Raw genomic sequence first — 11,740 nt, 5'->3', positions numbered from 1 at the left:
CTACAGCTGAAGGCATAAAATAAATCATTAACCTGTTTTGTGCTTCAGTTCACCCATAATCAGATAGGACCAGTCTCTCCCCTAAACATCTTAAGAGAAAAGTATTTATCTGTTGAACTGAAATTTACTAACAATGGAATCCCAGCTGCCTCCTGCAGGAATTTGTGATATATACTTAAAAAGGCTTGTACCAGAGAACTTTGTTCTCTTGCTGTAAGAATGGCCAGCATTAGAATGTGTGGACTGTGTGATTGCATGGGACGTGGAGAATTTAAGTCTCCATTCTGTTATCCCCATGAAGATCACTGACTTGTTAAGAATGATCTTGCTTTCAGATTTCACTATATACAAACTTACTAGCTGGGCCTTATATAGCGTATATACCTGGCTGCTGTTGTGGGGTTTGGGAACATGAGGGGTGGGGTGAATTGTTGTTGTTTTAGGTTTCAGTCAGACAGACATCACTGTGCCCCAGTTCCCAGAAGCACAGCAGGCCTCTAGGAGCATCCGTGGGAACGGCGCAGTCCTGACATCACCAACTCTCCTGCTCAGGCTCATCCCATATACAGAGGTCAAAGGGTGGGGTTTGAGATCGGGGGAAGGAATGAGAAAGTAGAAACAATGTTGCTGCAGTGCCACTGTTGACTAGCCTTTGGTGCTTATGTCTGTTTGTTTTATTTTTTATGTTGGCAAAACTGTATTTTGGGGTAAAGGTAGTGGGAGGGTGGAACAAAAACAAGCCATTAATTACTGTTATTACTGTTCATTATTGGATACTGTTCTTTAGTAGCTAATGCAGAATAAAATTTTAACCTAGACCCTCAGTGACAAAAAGAATGGGAATAGAAATGATATTCAGGAATTTAACAAACAGAAAGCATTTATGTTGTGTTAGTTTCCAGTTCTACAACTGCTGTTACATTTGTCACTCTGTCTCCCTTTTTTGGCCTAATTTTTTTGTGTATGTATACAGTTTGAGGAAATGTGCATTTGTGATTAGTCCTTTTAAAAGGACTTAATGAATTTATTACTCTTTTGCAAAAGATATACCCAGTGCTTATATGGGCATACAAATGCTACCCTATTTTAAATGTAGGTGGCGTATGTGTTCGTGTTTTAATGTATTCAGAGCCATTGGGCAATAAGCAGTCCAGAACATTGAAAACTCATGCAGGTAAAGCACCCAACACCTTTAGTTTCTAGAATTACTTTAAAAAACGCCTTTATTGCTGCATCTTCCACAGTTCTTCTGAAAGTTTCTGAACTTAAAATTTGTAGGAGTTGTAAACTACCTAGTTAAAATTTTAAGTTGCACACTTATAAGATTGTAGAGATAGGTGAAGAAGTTAAGTGTAACAAAAGAAATGGCTCTTGAGATGGCAGCTGCCGAGCATCTAAATCTTTCCACTTAAAAAAAATTCCCAGCTTAGCATGAATATTGATCATACTTGTTTGATTTTCTGTGATTGGGACTTTTGTTGTTTTGACTTTGGTGGGGAGGAATTGGGGGAACAGTGAGGAAGCTTGTGCACATGTGAAAATATGAAATGTTAAAGGAAGTTTTCAGTTTAATCTGAATAGTAAGCAAGAACTTTTTCTATATACCCTTCTGCTGCAGCAGAGAAATAAACTGGTAGGTGGCAGCAGAAGAAGGAATTCTTCAGATTGATGGCTACTGAAAGAATCTCCATAGGACAAGAGATAGAGCATAACATATCAATTGAAGCAAAGGGGGCAAATAATGGAAACAGGACAAAAATTTTTGGATTTTCATTCTGAATGGTAAGTTATTTTCAACTAAGAATGTGTTTTTAGTCTGATAGTGGGATAGTGGTGTTATATGCCATTGTAGTATGTAATCATAAATGGCCCTGTAGGCCTTTGCCTTAGGATAAATTTGGCCTAACTAGGGTCCTATCACTTTTTACTTCGGGGGGAAAAAGAATTAGGGCACCTGGGTGGTTCAGTCGGTTGAGTGACTCTTGACTTCAGCTCAGGTCACGATCTCACCATTTGTGAGATTGATCACCACGCTGGCCTCCTCACTGACAGCCCAGAGCCTGCTTGAGATTGGTCCTCTCTCCTCTCTCTCTGACCTCCCCTGCTCACATGCTTGCTCATGCACTCTCTCTCTCTCTCAAAAATAAATAAACATTAAAAAAATAGCAGTGTGTAAAATTAGGGGTCTCTCCCCAGTATATTGATATATATGACCTTTTCCCCAGCTTTATTGAGGTATAATTGACAAAATTGTGTTTTTAAAGCATACAATGTGATAATTTGATAGGTATATACATTGTAAAATTCTCTCTCATCAAATTATCAACACATCCACTATGTGAACCTTAAAGATGGCAAAAATTACGCATCTCACAGTGAGTCAGATTTTTAGAAAATCTGTAAGATAAGTGAAATACACATTGTTAGCCATTTTATAGAAAAAAAAGTCTGTCCTCTTTTTAGTGGCACATTGGGGGGATAGCAATAAAAATATGTAATTTGGTGGGGCACCTGGGTGGCTCAGTCGGTTAGGCGTCCAACTTTAGCTCAGGTCATGATCTCAAGGTCCGTGAGTTCGAGCCCCATGTCAGGATCTGTGCTGACAGCTCAGAGCCTAGAGCCTGCTTCAGATTCCCCCCCTCTCTCCCTCCCTCCCTCTCCCCCCTTCCCCTCTCCTGTTCATACTCTGTCTCTAAAAAATAAAAAAAATTTTAAAAAAATGTAATTTGAAAAACTTAGGGGGTAAAAATGATCTTTTCTTCAACTAGCCATCCCCTGTCTAGTCCCATTTCCTTGTTACTGTGTCTGCCCATCAGTTCCATTCTGTTCACTTTTCTTTCTGGCCTTACTGTCTCTGCTCTTACTTTCTTCCATTTCTTTAGTCGTGCTTCTGCCTCCCTGTCTTTGTAACTCTTCCTCGCCTTTGTCTCCCTGTATGCCTCTCCCTTTCTTTCATTCATTCCCTCAGAATTTCACTTTTCCATTGTTGCCATTTTTCATCTCTGCCTACCTGCTTTTCTGTATGTGTGTCTCCCCCTTTTCATTTGCATTCTCTGTATTGCGTCTGTATCTGCTCTGGTAAACAGCTTTATTTTCTTTGCATCAATAACTGCCTTAAGACATGTTAATCAGAGTATCAACAGTGTGATTATTTTAGAAGTTGGTGAGGCTGAATAGAAGAAATTGAGGTTTTAAGTCCCAAGAGTTAAGAATTGAAATTTATAATGAGATGCAGGTCTCTTTACTCAGCTACATGTTTAACTATAATGTCTTTATTGTTGCTGGAAACCAAGCTGTTTTATGAGCACTTGGACAGAAGAAAAGTCCTATGGTTCTTAATTTCATCTAGACTTTTAACTTCAAGTTGACCCTGATTTTTTAAAGTTTCTAATGAAATTAGAAAATGAGCAAAGCAGTCATTATTTTGTAGACATTTACCAGAGAAAATAAAAAATTTATTGATGTAATTGGCATGTAACATTATACTAGTGTTACAGGTACAATACAGTGACTCGATATTTATATACGTTGGTAAATGATCATCACAGTAAGTCTAGGTAACATGCATCACTGTACATAATTACAGAATTTTTTTTCTTGGGATGAGGACTCTTAAGATCTACTCTCAGCAACTTTTAAATATGCAATTTTAGTACTTTATAACTGGAGAGAAAATAAAATTTTAGCCTTTAAGATAAAAGTTAATAGCAATTGAGCTAAATCTTTTCTAAGATATACATGTGAAGATTTTAGAAGTGTTAATTAGGGGCGCCTGGGTGGCGCAGTCGGTTAAGCGTCCGACTTCAGCCAGGTCACGATCTCGCAGTCCGTGAGTTCGAGCCCTGCGTCAGGCTCTGGGCTGATGGCTCGGAGCCTGGAGCCTGTTTCCGATTCTGTGTCTCCCTCTCTCTCTGCCCCTCCCCCGTTCATGCTCTGTCTCTCTCTGTCCCAAAAATAAATTAAAAAAAAAAAAAAGTTGAAAAAAAAAGAAGTGTTAATTAACTTTCTTAAAGTAGTGCACAAATACCTGTTTTCAAATTTTATAGATGGTGAAAACAGGATATCCAGAGGAGAGATTATTATTTAAAGAAAAGGAGTCCTAAATAAATGAAAGAATGAATGAATAGATGGATAGATGGAGTCCTGCTTCCTATTAATATATGTAATAACAGATTGAACTACCAGCATACAAGGGCCTGCCATAGAAGTTTAGAATTTCTAAGCTGGCAAGCTTGGAGGCAATATATTGTAATCTTGAATATGCTAGTAAGGAAACTAAGGTTCAGAGAAGTTATTAAATTTTCCAAGATTATAGAACCGGAACAAGGACCCAAATCTCCTACCTGCTAATAAAGTGCTCATTTTATCATGATCTTTGAAAATCTGTTGTAGTCGCTGAAGAAATGAAATGTTCTGCAGTGAGAGCTGTGATACACCAATGGAAAGTTATCACTGTTTGTGCTTGTGGTTATCTTGTGGGGAGTCCCTTCAAGTGAAGGATATGAAGGCTAGCTGTGGGTGGCTATTTTAAATGGCTTACATGTAAAATTAACGATTACATCATTTACAGGGTTTGGTGATGATGTCCCTTATTAAGATAAGACACAAAGAGGTCTTCAGATTCTTTGCAATTTCTGGTTTAGGGAGAACAGAATGGATTCCTTAGACCTAGTATAACATTAATCTTCTACCTGTCTTCTTGCCTGCCTTGGATTCCTATTCTGGAAAATGAATCCGTCTACAACGAAAACTTTATATTGTTCTGAAATTCCTTATTTTCTAGCAGATTATTAGACTAGCAATGGGGCAAGTGGATGGTTAAACGGGATGATTGTGTATCCATGGATGAATGGTAACATGAAGCTACAATAACCGATACCATTGACTAAAATAAATATATGGCAACTTAAAAAAAATTTTTTTTTAATGTTTTATTTATTTTGGGGAGAGAAAGAGACAGAACGTGAGTGGGGGAGGGGCAGAGACAGATGGAGACACAGAATCCGAAGCAGGCTCCAGGCTCTGAGCTGTCAGCATAGAGCCTAATGTAATGCTCGAACTCATGAACTGCTAGATCATGACCTGAGCCACAGTCAGACGCTTAACCGTCTGAGCCACCCAGGCGCCCCAAATATGTGGCATCCTTTTGTTCCTTTTTTTTAAAGAAACAGTGTAAAAAGAAGTCACCTTCTATTAAAAAAGATCATTTATTCTAATGCTGAATGACATTATGTATACTTATATGGAACACAAGAATACACCACCTCAATTAATAGGGCTAGAATTTGTATGTCTTTTCAAACAGTTTTTGTCTTCATCTTGAATTCTGGTTCCTATAGAGATGGCCAACTTGAATTTTAATTAGAATCAAAATCTATTGTTCATTGTCTAATTTGTTGAAAATGTAACCTAGGGGCTCTTGGCTGGCTCAGTCAGTAGAGCCTATGACTCTTGATCTCAGGGTCCTGAGTTCAAGCATTATGCTGGGTGTGGAGCCTACTTAAAATAAAAATTTTTATTTAAAAAAATTTTTTTATTTAAAAAAAAAAAGTAACCTAGGGTAATAGAGTAAGAATATAACATTTAAATTTAATTTTGTTCAGGCATTTTGGTATAATAATTTTGTTTTATTTTGTGTGATCTTGTGCAAAGATTATTCTTATCTCAAGGTTTTCTTCTTGGTAAAATTTTCCTGGCTACAGTAAACCCCAGTTGTCTATACTATAGGATTGTTAAGGGATAATATTGCTGATACATCTTTATATGTCAGAATAACAGACTATACCTTAGTATATATCTTTTTCAACTGAGATCACAAAGGTAAAGTGTGGTAATCACAAAAAAGCTAGTTGTGCGTTTGTTTTTTGTTTTTTGTTTTTGTTTTTTGTAATCTAGACAGTTTTTAATATTTTGTCACATTAGTTAATTTTCAATATTTTCTTTTTCTCATATTAATTATAAAGACTGTTTAAATCTGTGGTTTAAGTGAGCTATATGTGTTTTTCCCCCTCTAGGTTCTTTTGAAGTAACCAGTGATCCTTTTTGCTTATCACTTCATTCACAGAATGGACGAAGATAGATTTGACTGTATGGTTTTTGAAATGGAGGATAGAAATACACAGAACAAGGAAGCAGTAGCTCTAACCTGTTTGATTCAATGTGTTTTCTAAAATAAAAACACCAGAACTGGGAATGAAATAGTATGGGGTGTGATTTGTTCTTTTGGCAGTCATTTCTGCCCACTCCATCTTGTATGAATTCACTTCAGTCCATATGGCTAGATTTGAAGTCTAGCTCCACATGTGTCATTCTTTTTATTCTTTTCTTCAGTATGCAAGATGAAACTCCTTTGTTTTTGACATACTGATCTTTCTATGATATGTTTTGAAATGATTACTCCCCTTGGTACATAGGCATTAAAATATGTATCATTTTACTTATAAATATGTATTATGTGGATTTACCTCTGCCCCTTTCATCCCTCTTTATCTGTCTATGCTAAATAATTGTTTCTGTGTTTGTTTGTTTTTTAATCTCTGAAGAAATGCAGCCTTTTTTCTGTTTCACTCTGACAAGGCTCTGGCACACACTCATCACAGCATCACTGACTACATTTTAATCTTCTTGTGACTAGAGATCATGTCTGACCTAATATATTTGAACTATATAAGATCTGATACATATATGTGCATATGGAGGCAGCCCTACTACCTCAGACCAAACATATGGATATTCTTTGTTGTCAGGTGTCGATACAAATTCTAATCCCATTATTTACTGTTTACCTGGACTTTGGACAAATCAGCCCCTTCAAGCCATAGGGGGGTATTTGTAAAAAAACGGAAACAATTGTACTTTACTAGATTAATGTGTAAGTATAGCTTTGCTACAATACATGTGTAGTGCTTAGCACATAGTTGAATAATAAATACTAATTGTCCTTTAATTATATAAATTTTGGTTTTGGATATCTTATTCAAGAACTGCTGAATCTTTTCATCTCAGAATTAGAGTCCATAAAGTTTTCTTTGTTGATCATTTTCCAGTTTTCCTATTGAAGCTCCTTTCACAAGATTTTGTGGTTGGAACATTGTGCACACATGTAGTATTTTTCCTAATCTGCACCTGCTTATTCCTTGTCTCCACACTTCAGTGACTGATTTATATAAGATACCTTTTATCTCATATTTGCTTCACTTTTTCCCTATCAGCTCATAACAAAAATACTTTTTCTTCTAACTCAGGAGAATGAAACAAGTGAGGAATAGGCATATGATGCACTGTAAGGAATCACTTAGGGTGGTATGACTTGTCCTCCCAGAAATGGTTTGAAGTGACTTAACAGACATATTAAAACAAAATGAGAAGATTGAGATAAAGCCAAAATAAAGGGCAAAAATTGGGTGAAACAGGGATTAAAATCATGCAAATGCATACTATGAGGTCCTATACATTTGCTTGGAAGTGGAACAATTGGCAGAAGAGCAGAATACGGTAATTTGAAGATTCATAGTAACCTTAAGATAGAAGCAAATTTATTGCACTGGAGAGGGATTATGTTCTGATCTTTGAGATAGCTCACAATGCAGATCAGTATCGTGACACTAAAATGCAATCCATTAAAGCCAGCACAGTTAAGAAGTCATCTTGATGGAGCTGATTCAATGATAAAAATTTTAATTTCCTCAAAATGACCTACAACCACCTAGATCATAATCACTTGAATTACTTATTTAGAATATAGATTCTAGGGCCCTAGACCAAAAATCTGCTTTTTGGCAAACTCAAGTGACTTACTCGCACCAATGTTTGAGAACCACTGCCCTAAATCTTGTCAGCACTGGTGCCTTTAAGAAAACAGCTCAGGGGGCACCTGGGTGGTTCAGTTGGTTAAGCCTGTGACTTCAGCTCAGGTCATGGTCTCCCAGTTCGTTGGTTCGAGCCCTGCGTCGGGCTCTGTGCCGACAGCTTAGAGCCTGGAGCCTGCTTCAGATTGTCTCTCTCTCTCTTTCTCTCTCTCTTCCTCTCTCAAAAATAAAACATTAAAAAAAAACATCAGAAACATATCTAAACTCTGTGTTCTGTGAAAGGACGAAGAGTAAATATTAGGCTTTACCACCTGCATATGGTCTCTGTTGCTTTTTAAAAAATATTTTCTTAACTCTTTAAAAACATGTTAGCTCATAGGTGATACAAAACAGGCTGACACCTACTCTAGAGGAATGGGTGGATTGAATGTACCTTAGGCAGTAAGTAATCAATGAAATACAATTCTCTAAACTGGAGGCTTTGTTAAAGGTAAAGTTATTTGCTGTGGTAGGAAAACTGGTGTATTGAAATTCTGTGTAGTGAACCAAAAATGATGCTTTGGTAGTCAAGGAAGAGTTGATATCACCATGAAAGTTAGCTTAAGTAGAAATATCTGAACAGAAAGATGGGATTTATGTGACCAAAATGTGCTTTAGCACGGAGTCCTTCAAGTATCTTAATACTTGAAGGTTCAGTAAATAAAGTTCAAATGGATGACCTTGATGGGTTGTTTAGTTTAATTTGTTTTTAGTTCCCCTGTACTCAGCTGCTAATTACTCAGGGGAAAAAAAAAAAAAAAACAACCTTTAAAAGTCAGGGCTTCATGAAGCAGGTTTTACAAGGGGCCACAAGAGTATTCAGCTATTGATATTTCATGACATCTAAAATTTGTGTAGTATAAATTTGAGAGACAACACGGATTAGGCCGTTGAGATCTGTGTTCCTGAAAGTTGTGTAGAGTCAAGAGATGCAGATGGTTTTGGATGATCTTCCCCACTTTTTTTTTTAACTTCCTGATTATCGTAATTTTAAAAGTTAAAGCATCCATGCTAGTGTCACTTTGCATCCTCCAGCAGGCAGACACCAAGATGGAGTTAGATGTGCTAGGGTGTTTTGAAGAAGATGCTAGTGAAGCGTGCAAGAGAGAGGGAACAGTAGACAGGAAAAGCCTTTAGACTGTGATGTGAGCCTGATGCCTGTGACAGAAGAAAGTGGAGTAGAAAGAGCATCAGGGGGTGCCTACATGGCTCAGTGGGCTAAGTGTCCAACTCTTGATTTTGGCTTCGGTTGTGATCTCATGGTTTGTGGGTTTGAGCCCCACGTCAGGCTCTGCACTGACAGCGTGGAGACTGCTTGGGATTCTCTCTCTCAAAATGAATAAACTAAAAAAAAAAAAAAAAAACCCACACATTCTTCTAAAAAAAGACAAAGCAACAGATTTTCTCTGAGAAAAATCTCTGCCAGCCTGATGGAGGAATGTTAGAGCAGATTAGCCATTAGGGTAGTTCTGCATTGAGCCGGGAGCAGCCTGAGGAGAAACCATGGCCTCCATATGAATGCTGGGGCGGATCAGGAGTTGCCGCTGGAGGTTGCTTGTAACAAGTTTTTTTCCAGCTTTACTGAGATATAATTGGCCAGTAACATCGTATTAGTTTAAGGTGTATAACAATGATTTTTTACGTACATATACTGTAGAATTATTACAGTAAGTTTGATTAACATCTGTCACCACAGTTATTTTTTTTTATGATGAGGTTTTCTTTTTTAATTTTTTAATGTTTACTCGTTTTTGAGAGACAAAGCATGAGTGGGGGAGGGGCAGAGAGAGAAGGAAACACAAACTGAAGCAGGCTCCAGGCTCTGAGCTGTCCGCACAGCCCAACAAGGGGCTTAAACCCACAAACCATGAGTTCATGACCTGAGCTGAAGTTGGACTGAGCCACCCAGGCACCCCTATGATGAGGTTTTTAAAGATCTACTCTCGGAAATTTACAGCAATGTTAACTGTCAACATGCTGCGCATTACATCCCCCAAACTCCTTTATCTTATAACTGGAGGTTTGTACCTTTTGACTATCTTCACCCATCCTCCCCCTCCCCCAATGCAAACCTCCCTCTGACCAACATCAAATCTCATCTTTTTTCCTGAATTTTTTTGTTTTTTAGATTACACATATAAGTGAGATCATTACAGTATATATCTTTTCCTCTCAGACTTTATTTCGCTTAGCATAATGCTCCCAACATCCATCCATGTTGAGACAGATGGCAAGGTTTCTTTTTTTATGGATGAATAACATTCCATTGCATCTATATACCACATTATTTTTACCCATTCATTCATTGATGGACACTTTGTTTCCATACCTTGTAAAGCTGCAGTGAACTATTGTAAAGCTGCAGTGAACATGGGGTTGCACATGCTGGATCACATGGCAGTTCTATTTTTAATTTTTTGAGGGCCCTCCATAATGTTTTTCATAGTGGCTGTACCAATTTACATTCCCACCAGCAGGGCACAAGGTTTTCCTTTTCTCCACATCCTTGCCTGCGTTTCTGTCTTTGATATTGGCCATTCTAATAGGTGTGAAGTGATAGCTCCTTGTGGTTTTAATTTGCATTTCTCTGATGAATAGTGGTGTTGCACTTTTTCATGTGCCTGTTGGCCATTTGTTGTCTTGTGTTTGGAAAAATTTATATTCAGTTCCTCTGTCCATTTTTGAATTGGGTTGTGTTGTTTTTGTCTTTGCTATTGAGTTATATGAGTTCTTTATGTATTTTTTATATTAACTCCTTGTCAGATACATAACTTGCAAATATTTTCTATCATTCCATAGGCTGCGTCTTCATTTTGTTGTTGGTTTCCTTTACTGTATAGATGCTTTTTAGTTTGATGTAGTCTCTTTGGTTTTGTTGCCTTTACTTTTGGTGTGAAATAAAAAAAAATTATTGCCAAGACCATTGTCAAGGGCCTTACCCTCTGTTTTCTCCTAGGTGTTTTATGGTTTCAACTCTATGTTCAAGTGTCTCATTTTTTTTTTTTCTTTCATTGATTTTGAGTTAATTCTTGTATATGGTTTAAGGTAAGGGTTCAGTTTCATTCTTTTTGCACATGGTTGTCCAGTTTGCCACCATTTCTTAGAATATCCTTTTCCCATTATATATTGTTGGCTCCGTTTTAAATTAATTTACCATATTGACCATATATGTGTGCGTTTTTCTGGGCTCTGTATTCTGTTCCATTGATATATGTGTCTGATTTTATGCCAATATCGTACTGTTGTGATTACTATAGCTTAGCAATATACTATAGTTTGAAATCAGGAAGTGTGATGTCTCCAGCTTTGTTCTTTTTTTTTTTTTTAATTTCTTTTTAATGTTTATTTTTGAGAGAGAGAGAAAGACAGAGCCTGAGTGGGGGAGGGACAGAGAGAGGGAGATAGAATCTGAAGCAGGCTCCTGGCTCTGAGCTGTCAGCACAGAGCCTGACGCAGGGCTGGAACTCACAGACCAAGAGATCATGACCTGAGCTGAAGTCGGATGCCGAACCAACTTAGCCACCCAGGTGCCCCATCCAGCTTTGCATCAGGTTTTCTTGAAGAGATCTGAGTGGCACACTGCTATGGCAACCACATTCATTCTACCTGTTATGCCAGTACAAATCTTCTCTATATACATTTCGGGAGCAGCTCCTGTACAGTTTTATGAGTTTGTTACATAAAAGCTCTATTGTGTCTTTTTCGACCAATACACCTATAATACCATAGATTTGGCATATCATATGGTCCAAGTTGCAGGGTTACTTGTATCACGGCCTGAATCTTCTACAGATCCCCTTCCTGATACAGGCCCTATTCAAGCCTGTTAGCCTTTTATATCATCCAGTAGATGGACTGGAATAGTGTTTCTAGGTGGAATGTATTGCCTCCAG

At 37.6% G+C, this 11,740-nt stretch overlaps 1 protein-coding gene across 6 annotated transcripts in view; it reads left to right on the top strand.

Annotated features, from left to right (window-relative positions):
• RIMKLB (ribosomal modification protein rimK like family member B) overlaps window positions 1-6,198 on the top strand; it is a 71,960-nt gene extending 65,762 nt beyond the window's left edge. For 4 of the 6 annotated variants that reach the window (XM_058743772.1, XM_058743768.1, XM_058743770.1 and 1 more), the window contains exons 8-10: window positions 1,097-1,174; window positions 1,619-1,782; window positions 6,015-6,198. The gene's annotated coding sequence lies outside the window, so the exon portion shown is untranslated. The remainder of the gene's footprint in view (window positions 1-1,096; window positions 1,175-1,618; window positions 1,783-6,014) is intronic. The other 2 variants (XM_058743769.1, XM_058743773.1) reach the window with 1 other exon arrangement.
• Window positions 6,199-11,740: the final 5,542 nt, after the last annotated feature.

The sequence above is a fragment of the Neofelis nebulosa genome, chromosome 8 (genome assembly GCF_028018385.1).
Source record: "Neofelis nebulosa isolate mNeoNeb1 chromosome 8, mNeoNeb1.pri, whole genome shotgun sequence".
Taxonomy (NCBI): Eukaryota; Metazoa; Chordata; class Mammalia; order Carnivora; family Felidae; genus Neofelis; species Neofelis nebulosa.
The sequence above is the reverse complement of the archived record's forward strand: the minus strand, read 5'-3'. Positions and strand labels throughout refer to the sequence as shown.